This window comes from Bacillus rossius, chromosome 7 (genome assembly GCF_032445375.1).
Source record: "Bacillus rossius redtenbacheri isolate Brsri chromosome 7, Brsri_v3, whole genome shotgun sequence".
In the NCBI taxonomy this organism is placed as follows: Eukaryota; Metazoa; Arthropoda; class Insecta; order Phasmatodea; family Bacillidae; genus Bacillus; species Bacillus rossius.
Genome location: NC_086335.1, coordinates 15,201,285 through 15,213,154, shown reverse-complemented (window position 1 = coordinate 15,213,154; position 11,870 = coordinate 15,201,285).

Here is an 11,870-nt window from a genome sequence, read left to right as displayed (position 1 = left end):
GTCATTCAGTTTCCAGCGAAATACAGCTACGGTACTGCTGAAAGGCGAATATTGCGTTTAATACTGAGTTGAGCATCAGCGGTGCATAAAATGTAAGGCTGCACTGTAGATTATGCAGTTATTTATTTGGGATCGCATCTCTTTGCAGCCGGACAGACTTATGTAGCTCTTAGTCACGTTAAGTCACTGGATGGACCCCAAGTAGAAGAACTTTATTGCTCTAAGATAACAAGAAAAGTTTCATGTAATATTGAAGCATTAGCTGAAAAGACTAGACTACTTTAACATTACTGACTAATATTAATTTCAATGTAACAAATTAATACTTTAATCACTTATATTTAGTATTATTAATTGGTTTTAAATTACTAAGAATCAATATTTTTAATTTACTTTGGGACTAAAAAGGACGAAATAATGTAATTTTTTTAAATACCCGCTTTTGTTGTTGAATGAACTTAAAACTAAAAATAAAGATTATATTTAAGTTTCTTTCCAATAGCCAAAAAGGGCCCCACAAATCTGTACAACTATAAGCGTGGGGTGTTCTCTTCTTTCACTTTCGTAATGACTAAATCCTGAAATAGTGATAGAAATTTTAAGACAAATTGTATCAAGCACCCCCTGGGCGTAGATCCTGGGAAGGGCCAGGGAGCCCGAGCCCCCCATGGAATTAAAAAGCCCCTCACTAAGGGGGGCCTGCTGCAATTTAAAAAGCGTGACTGTGAAACGTGTTTGAGGTAAAAACTATGTCTTATTGAAATCTTTCTGTATATTTTAATTATTTTTCTTATTTCGTTCATGTAGGCCAAAATATGGGCATTCTACAGCATACAGGCACCGCATCCAGTTATGACGTGCGCAAACACCCCCCCCCCCCCTTCACTTTCCCAAGCGATATCCATGGGCCCCACATGATAATCCTACAGATTGCGCCCCTGAAGCACCCTATTACTAATTTTAAGTTAATTATTGTTATTAAGTTCATACATTCATTTTCGAAATGAATATAACCTAAACAAATCTGACAGAAAATCGATTACAAATCATTATGTTATTACCGATAGAGAATTTAAGAAAAATGTTTTAAAGCATTCTGCGTTTTTAGAGTTACAGTGTTCTGGTGCATTATTTGTCTGTTGGACAAAAACTTAATTTCAAATTTTATTTTTTAATTTTTAGTTTATTCGACGATAAAATTGGGGATATTTTGTTTTTTTAAACTATAACTTTATTTTATTCTTGCATCCTGCATCTGTAATGTTATAATGTTGCATACGTTTTTAAATATATTTATTAACTGTAAAATATGCAATAAAAATACTCGCGTAAATGATTCTGAAGGTTCTCTGTATGCAGCTAAAATAATTCCATTATAGATAAAATGATTTTATTATAAATATTCTTCATTCGTGAGACAAAGCACAACGACTCTCATCACTACTACTAATGCTGATTGTCTAACCCCAAATTTGTAACTTTTGGCAGCCATTCTGGCAAGAAAACGTTTTTTTTTGTCTTTAGAGGGTGCAAACGTCAACCACCGAGCGTTTCTATCTTATTTTTCTATCTGTGGTACGTTGCAAAATGTGTGATTTTACACTTAACGAACCAATTGCCTTTCCGTATAAACCATCACTCAATATTTTTTTAACAATTTTTTTTTAGAAAAAACTAATTTACTAACAGAAATTCGTTATTTATTGCAGTTACCGATTACAATTTCAATTTGATTACATTTATTGTGTTTAAAAACCGTAGAAACATAACTTCTTTTTTTTTGTGTAGTTACACGTATTGCCTAAAACACTATTAATGTCATTAAATATCGTCTTAATCACGCGAGGGAAGAGACAAGTTCGTTGTTACTAAAGTTTAATAATTAACTATTATAACTTTAATCACCCAAACCTCTGTGAAATAGCTCTCTATTACAAGGAGTTTTATGACATAAAGTGCATTCCAGCCTATTAAAAAATGTTAAAAACGCTATTTATACAGCATCATTATTTATTAACATTACATTTCTAATCATTAACCGTTTGTATCTAACATTTAAAAAAAAACCAAGTAGCAACTTTTTTTTAAGCATATTTTATATTAAACAACATGAAAATAAAATATTTGGAAATATTAAAATGAAGTGGAAGATATTTAACATAATAGTAATATCTGTAACAGCCAAATGGCATCGAAATTTATTAGAAGCTGGGGGGAAAATATGTTCATCTTCTTTGCAGGCCATGTGGTCGAACAAACTACAACCAACCGCTCATTATTACAGCTGCACGTCACGTCGTTCTCTTTCATCTATGCTATAGAGGAGAGAGCTTGTCGGTGTAGTGCAGGGACGGAATGTCATAGTGCCATTATAGTATATACATGTTTGAACTGCGCCTGATGCCAGGCGAGGTACCTGGTGCCGGTAATATATCTTGGATTGTGACGTCACGGTGGCCATCTTGGAAGACTTTTGACCTTTGACCTTGAACTGAACCTTGAAAACATGCCAAAAATTACTAAAAAATTGCCATAAATTCACCTAAAAACACCATAATTTCTAGCTTGCAGGAAAAAAATATCCACCATAAACATTCAAAAAAAATTCAGAAAATTCAAAAAATTCAATTTCTGAGGAAAAATAACCAGCAAATAATACAAAAATTTGGAACCCGAAATGCCCCAAAATATTTTTCCTTCTAAAACCAAAATCCCCCAAAGCGGCTTAAAATCCCCGTCGTCAAGCCGCCATTTAGCCACTTGGGACAGTTCACACCAGTCGCCATATTATATGACGCCACGTCCACGTCCGTCATCTTAGAGATTTGTTAATATTAACCTAGATATTCTGAAAAAATAAAACAATTATGAATTACTATTTAAAAAATTAATAAAAACACATACATGTGTCATAGAGTCCTCATCTCTAAACTGCTGAGTGCAAAAAAAATTATTTTAGATACTTCCACACAGGAAGCCACTGGCAGACTGATCTCCCACCGCTAATGGCAAGGCGGAAAATACATAAGCTAGTGTGATCTGGCGGGCATTTCGTATCCGCAATATATTTTTCTTTTCCTATGCTATTGAGCGCTGCTGCTATTAAATGGTTTTTTACCCGCTTAAGTACAGTAAAATTTATTACCTTAACATGTGGTATCTTGTCGCTCATCTTATACCAATATCTTTAAAATTTGTACTTGTTCAGCTAGAAATTCGGGAAAAATTAACAAATATTTGTAAAAATCTCTAATGAATTTATTGATTTATTTCGATCAATTATTACCTTTGTTTGATCCTTGATCTTACCCAAAAAATTTATTAAATATTAAAAAACACTTATTTAATAAATCATGGATATAATTTAAAAAGTCACTTAAATTATTCATCCAACAGCCACCCATAGGCTGCCGATACCATCTTGATTACCATATTGAAAAATTACAATAATTTAGCTTCAATTTAGAAAATAAATTTCCAAAAATTATCAAAAAATCTGTAAATAAATTTCTGTTTGATTCGAATCGTTTCAGAACTAGTGTCTTTAATTGGTCGATACAAGGTGTAAATAAAGCTCTTAATTTTTACGTTAATTAATTATCACTGAAAAAACTCCTACCGGCTGAATACACATTTATCTCAATATCACTAATCCTACATTAGAGGCTGTATTTGTTAATTTTTTTTTTAAATAAAGTGCCAACTACAAACATATAAGAATAGTTTTTCCGTACCACGAACATATGTCATAGCATCCAGAACTAAGAGACCAGGCTATGTACAATTTCGCGCGTATAGGCCAAGTGTATCCTTACGACATAACCATATTCGTCTTTGAAACAAATATGAACTATTCCAAGCAGACACGACGAGAGTCTTCGAACCAAGGGATCTTCTTCGTCGATACAAGGTATTTCTTTCAAATAAGTAATGACCTATTTCAACCAACAAGACAAGTTAAAGAGTCTTCGAACTGTCGAACCAATTGTTTGGATATAATCTATTACAAGACCAATGGGTTCAATCCATTAAATATCCAGTACTAATTAAATACTTTACTAAGTATATTTAATGATAATACTACACATTTGTACAAAAATTCAACAAAGTATAGGTACGATCTTATCAGAGAGACGCGATCTTATCAGAGGAATACGATCACATCAGAGGGATACAACTGGTAAGATATGTTTGACAGGATACGACTGGTTGGATATGATAGGATACTAGGAGAATTCAGTCTCTGTTAGAAATCAGATTGCGAGTAATGAAAGAATGCTCTTTTTCAAATACAAGTAATAGATTTATTTTGCTATTTATTAAACCTGCAGGTAAAACCGGTCATTATTATTTGTAGCCTGCCCTTATTCGTTCACGTAGAATGTTGACTACTTCGTTGAGCAGCGAATAGTTTCATCCTCTAAAAAAACAAGTATTAGTCTTATCCTGTGTACTAATATGTTAAGATATTTCCAGGCGTGTAATCAATCTCATCTGCTGGTGTCATCTTCCATGAATATTAATTATTGATATTTTTAAGATCTCAGATGTCATACATTTTACACCAGCCTCAAAGTCACCATTGTCATCGTCCTAGTGAGCATCATAGGTTTGATCAGATTAATGAGTTTAACTATTGTTTCCACCGTTTTGTCACAGAACATCATCACAATCGTAGGTCTTGCTAGCTTAAATTTTTTTTTGTGGTCATTTTCTATAAAGCTGTTTTTGCTGTCAAGTTTTCGAATAATATTATTTAATCTTTAGTTTGAGAAACAGAAAATCCATAAATGATATTTGTAGGAAGATCAAATCATTCATGATTTTCCTTAGAAAACTTGTCATTATTTTGTTTCTGTTGTACTATATTACTATATTTTGTTTCCGTTTCTTTGATGCTGGAATATAATTACATTTCAATGCAGGCGATGCAGATGTTTTATTGTGAAGATTTATGCAAATTCCTCATACATTTGGTCAAAACACCGACTCTTTCTCAGGAGATGATAAAATAATACCTTATCAGGATTTCACGTGTTTTTTTTAAATTTATCACTTCGTAGTACATAACGGTATTATAAGTATAGTCAATAATATAATGTTAGAATTGTGATATCAGTATCGCGACCTGGGCTTCATTCCCAACGAACTGCAACGCGGGTTTTCCGCTACGGAGATAAAAGTGGAGAATACCGTAAGCCAGATGGTGATCTCGTACCTCTCCAATTGTTATCATAATTGCATTCCATCACTAAACTATAACTACGCTTTTACCTTCCATGGGTAAGTGATGACGTCGCTGTCGGCGATTCAGTCTCAGACTGTGGGTTGAGACCCGGTCACCGTGTTGGTCTTACAGCCTCTCACGGCCAGGGAGACAACCTTGCCGCTCCTGGCTCCTGGAGCGTCCTGCCACGCGGCCAGGCGAGCCTTCCGGCCGACAGCAGTGCGCGCGCAAACCAGGGCGACAATCAGGCACCCTCGAGACTGCCGTGGCCACGTCGCACAGGCTCCTGCGGGGGTTGTACTCTCTCGGAGGGTGAGGCGCAGACCACGGAGCGAGCCGCCGGCCTATAAACCACGTAAGTGGTCCTTCGCGAGGAGGCTCCGAGGACGGGCCATCAACCCGCCGACACGCCGTCGGGCGGGCAGCGAGAATCCTAATTTTGATTGCGCCCGGAGGAAGGGCTTGCACGGGAACTGCCGGGCCAGGGGTCAGGGGCAGCAGGGGAGGCTGCACAATGGGTCCGCCGGCCGTGTAATGAATGTGTACGCGGGCGAAACAGCGCGGGGCCGGCCAGTTTAGGGCGCGCGGGGTGTGTGACAGTCACGAGCACTGGCCGAGGGGCGAAAGGGGCTCGCTGGCACATGAATGCTGCGCTGGCCGCCTGATTTACGGACCTGGCTCGCAAAATCAGCCAACCCCCGCGTCGCTTCGTGCCCCATTTTACTGTCCACTCTCCTCTCCCTGTCTCTTCATTCCCGGCGACACCCGCCCTCTGTCGGTGGCGCCGCAAAACGAGAAACAAATATTTAACGCGCTCGTAAAATATATTTTGTGTGGATTTAAAGGCTTTCAGGATGTTTTCCTTCCTCTAACTTTCATGGCGTTTTCGCTTAGACAGAACTGTGATGACCGACACTACAGGATCATGCTTTCTTTTACTGAATCCTTCTAAACGTATATTTTGTGCAACAACGATGCTACTTTTCGATAGACAATATGGAGGACCGTTATAGTTGAGTGTGAAAATAAAATGCAAAAACAAATCCAGCAGAGAATTAAACATTTTAATATAACGCTATAAAAACACAATAAGATGTGCTTTCCATACAAATTAAGGGATGAGGCCTGGAAATAGTCTGCTGAAGATCAAAAGAGGCATAAACGTTTTTAATGAAAATGTAAATGCCGAGGAATAGATTAAATTCGTCATTTAATTACGTGACATGAGCCGCCAGTCCTGCAATCACAAAGCGGGATAAAACGGACAGTGTTCAGAATAGCAAGTTCCGCTGACAAATTGGGCTCATGCCAAGGTATTCTTCCACTTAATTTACGTGATGGCGTTGCCGTAATTTATGTGTCGCTTTTTGTTGCCTGTCGCGCTCGACCGTTGCAAATTATAAAATGTGGCATCCGACAAAAATGAGGTTTCATCACAAAACATTGTGAGTTTTGACTCTGATGTGTGTGAAGTCTAAAACTCATTTATATGTTTTTCGTGTAAATGCTCAGGACTCAGCAAAATAAGGAGAGTTATTTCTGACGGTTTGCTAAGTGGAGAAAAGTTAGTTTTCTAATTATCCAAACATGTAAGGAAATTTATGTGGATTATATCATTGGATAGTGACTGAGTGTACGATGAAATTTCCTTATTAATTCTTCTTAAATATTTTTTTACTTGTTTTTAAGGTACTATGGCTGTGATACACATTAGATTGGATTAATAATTATTTTAATTTTATGTGCTGATTTTGTTTTAAAATATAAGCCACTGCCGCAGGCAGATGGAATTGGCGTTACCTTTTATTCAGCTGTGAAATACTTGCCTTCAGTCGTATGGTGGTAAATATATCAAATATCATATCTTCTCTCATCCCTGAAAGAAAACATTTTACTCGCAAAAAATTATTTATATTAATTAAATAAATAATAACTTTATATGAATAACAATATTTTCATAAGATTATTGAAGTTGGTTTAGTTATGGTATTATTAATTGATAATAATTGAGTGTTTTATGAAAATAAGACTTACATATTACATTCATTTTAGAATTAAAATGTAAGCTATATATCTATATAGGTAAATTTGGTCAAGATTCAATGTCATATATGACTTACGTGACTAAGTGTTAATAAATACAGAAAATTATCTAAACCAGTTTCAAAATCCTGGATTATTTAGGGAAAGTACTAAAATTTAAAATGTCAAAAATATAAATCAATTTCTGATTTAATTGCTATGCTCTATCTTTAAGATATGTAAGGTGAACGTTTTATAATGTCAGATGTCTCTGTGGTTTCTCTTGCCTGGCTTCCGCCACCTCCACTTCTGAGAGGGCGCTGCGCCTCTGTAGTAGGAGCTGGTGTTCGGTGCCTTCCCGTGGAAGCCAGGCTTCCCGGCCGTCGACCCATGTCGCCAGGACCGGCTGTGGACTGCGTGCTGGTGGCTCCTGTACACGCTGTGGTGACTGGCTGTGCTTCTAGCCGTCTTTTGCTGTGCTGACGACCTGTTGATAATCAGCTGCTGTTTGTGAAATACCACGAGATCGCGGAATGTGCGGCTGGACATTTGCTACGGATAATTCAGAGGAAGCTGTGGGAGGATTACATCTCTGAGATACCTATCACACATGCTCAAGTCAAGGTACCTCGTTCTCTCGAACATGGTAGACAGCTGACCTTCCAGTGACTTGCTATTCTTATGATCATACCTTTCGGTGTTCAGCTGCGCCCTTAAGTTCCCCTCTGCCAACATGTTCCAAAACTGTGGTCTGACGAGCGTTTGGAATTCTTTGCAGGTCCTAGTGGTGGGCTGCAACACCTCCAACCGGTAGAACGCGTGACCTTTAAGTGCGGTGTTTAGGCAGCTCGGGTGTTTGGCATCCACTAAGCCGAACGTCACAGCGTACGCCTCAAATTACCGTAAAATTCAGATTGGGTTTTCGTGTACGTTTCACGCAAATGTCGGCATGGTCTCCGACCAGTCCCCCGTGCGGTGGTGCATCGGCGCTACCGGCCCAGGGGTGTTTATTCTAAGTTTTTCGTTTATTATATCGCCAGCTTTCGAGGTCGATTCCGACACACTGCTCGTTCGTCAATCGGAACAAATAAAATTTACTTATAAGTGTTTCAAATACTATCCTAAGTGATGTATCTTTACGAGGGTGCTCTCTCGTCATGTTCGGCTCTAATGATTCTCCAACTCTTCATTCCTGCCCCCTCTCCTTCCAGGTTCTTTCAGATGAACAGAACAACATAACGATTCTAAACCACTGTTAAATGTTTATAATTTATCACTAAATCGCAGCTATTGTTTTAAACTCTGCGTTTGAATGACCGGTAAGATACTGTAAAAATGTGGAACAGCGTATATTAGTTTCAAAACAATGTCGCAAACTAAAGGAACATCTCATCTTCGTCTAGCACGAAACAAGAGAAATTCAGAATGAAATTTCTCGCTATATGCCGATAAATTATTTTGTGTATCCACACGTGTACATTTGGGTTAGATGAAAATGGTATTCATCGTACGAAAAATCTTGTGCAGTTTACACAATGAACAACTTGCTAAATTAAATGTAAAACATTCACTAATGTTTTATGTCTACGTGGTATAAAAGTTCAAAAGTGTTTTTACGGTTACTGGGCGAATTCATAGGTACATTAAAAATTTAAACACTTAACAAATTTGCGTTTTAATGATTAAAATGGAATACCGATTTAACAAAAAATACCTAAATACACGATTTTTTCTCTTGCTTATATAATTGTATATTATGTCAGTGATAAAATAAAAGATTCAGCTCAGTAGATATGGTGACTGCACCGTATGCCATAATGCTTCATGGGACTATTTAATTTTCGGTTCTACAAAAATTTTATATTATTTGTATTCTTTAAAGTGATTCAGTATGTATTTTCATCCACAATAATAAACACTTAAAACATATTAGGTAGATATTTATTACATACATATTTAAACTAAACAAAAATAGTTTAGTTTATCGTAACTTACTTTACTAGTTAAATTTCAGTAAACTCGCAAGACAAAATTAACCATTTTAAATTGTTTGTTTGAATAAATATAAAAGAATTTTGAGCATCATTTGAAACACTAAATATAAATTAATAATTTATGTACTATAAATATTATTTAAAAACATTAAATTCAAAAAAATATAACTGAACAATACATGAGTACCTATGCTGATAAAGCTAAGCAAGACATGTGAAAGCTTAATATCCTATATACCTTAAAAAATTTAGTATTTGTTCCAACAAAAAATAAAATGAACTTATTTTGAAAGCAAAAGAATGATTGTTTAGTTAGAGATTTTAATTGAAAATATTTTTAGATTAGGTTACCAAAAAATGAATTAACCTACCCTGCCACTTCTTACTTAGATGAAAAAACCGAGAATACAGTATGAAGTTGCATATGCTGGAATAATAGACAGTTAACAAAGAATTCGTAAATGCATTTAAATTAAATTTCAGAATAAAGAAAAAGTAAGTAAATAATTTATGAATATCCAGCTTATAAGTAACTCTTGCCACCACGCTTCCAAGCCGCCATATTTTAAAGTGAGATGCCGATCCATTTTACGATAGGGAACTCCTTTCCAAATAACTTAGAATAACCCTACAGGGATGCTTACCTGATTGGTTCACTGAAGTTCTAAGCCACTACCCTGATTGGTGCACTGAGGTTCTGTGACACTACCCTTACTGGTGCACTAAGATTCTAAGACACTGCCCTATCTCGTATGCTGAGGTTCTAAGCCAACTCCCTGACTAGTACAATGAGGTTCTATGATACTGTTCTTAATGGTGCACTGAGGTTCGAAGCCACTGCACCCAGCAGTGTGCTGTCTTGTGCAGGTGCAACAGTGATTTCCTGCAGCCATCTTACTTCCAACATGTAGTGTAAATTTCAAGAAACAGATTTTAAGAAATATTAACGATATACATTATTTGAGTGCAAAAACTTCACGGCAATGAAACCAATGTAACATAAAAAAGAAGAGAAAGAAATCAATTAAATTGATTAAATTGGACAATAGAGAAAAAAAATTATCTAAAACCTTAAAACCCAAAGGTTTATTAAAAATGTACCAAAAATGCAAAAATAACTATTTTCCAGTCAAGTGACTTCTTTATAAACAATGATTATTAGTCAAATTATCTCAACTTTATTTACGTTACTTTAAAATTTTGCATCATAAAACACGCTTATCCAAACTCCAAAATTTAATAAAATATTAAATATAAGTAAATTACAAAAATAAAAATTTTGTAAATAGTAAACTTCTCATAATTTAAAGCATTTTTGTTTTCGGGCTCCTAAAATTCTTGCAAACGAGCCCCTACAATATTTAAAACGGTTTAAGTCTAATATTGCAGAACGTAATTCAAAGTTGCAGTAAAATTTTCATGTATGTATCGGTAGTAGCTCTCTACTTGATCGCAGTCAAGAAAAAAGTTTCACGGTAAGGTAGAACGCGTGTTCGTAGCATTATAGTTTTCGGAAAGTTCAAAAGGACAAAGCAAAGTATATTGCCTGAACACGTAATTTCTACAAGAAACAACAGCGCGTTCCCTACAAAAATTCAGACGTATATTTAAATTTCACTTAATTCGTAGCTAGTCATAATTCATGCAGCTATTTCAATAAATTTACACACTTCATAAACATAACAATGAAACTTAAAGTTCATAAAATTGAATCAGTAAGCAACTACCAGTTAAACTGAACAGAAATGTTGAATTAAAAATTTGAGGGTAGTGAAATATGTAAAGTGAAATCTTTAGCAAAATTTAACTTAAGTTGATCGCACACGAGTTTTGTAAATAAAATTTGCTCTTTAATTCCAAAACGTAATTCCATTTTTAACAGTCTATAATTGATTTTGAGTCCCATTTTTTCGGGGCATAATTCGTCTAAACTGCCATAAAATCGGAGCGCCAACTCTTATTTGCCTACACCGCCGTCGACAGTGTGGGGTCTTATTACCGCTTCAGCTGTTTGTCCACGTGTGTTTGCTGGAACGCCATTGTGTCTAGACAGTATTGTCCTCCTAAACAGTTCAGTTCCTCCAGACTAGCAGTCAGGATGTCACTATATGTTTGACTACCCTCCTGTTCGTTAGGGTCGCCAGCACGTTTACACAGGCTGTACGTAGTGCAAGGTAGTCTGGGCATTACACCTTTGGTGCAGTAAACAAACAAAAGAAAAACTGACGGTGTACCTTAGTCACGAACAACTCTTTTGTATTTTGGGCCACTCGTAGTGGACGCCAAACTACTTGTATTTGCGTTGCAAAACATTTTTTTTATAAGAATGGCAGACATATGTGCTACTGTTATGCCTGCTAAATTGTACGTATGTATGGTGTAAACACACTGCAGGCGACATACCAATAGGCGAGCACAACAATACACTGACAAGCAAACAACACACAATGCTTGTTATGATTGTTTAGTAATAATATGAAACCTAATTTCATTTGAAGGAAGAGAACAATAAACAACTAGGAAGTAGTTAAAATAAAAACAGTGTAACTGGGAGATTGAGTAAACTAAATCTAATGAAATGATCTACGTGAACTATGACACTTTACCACATATACAAACCAATACTT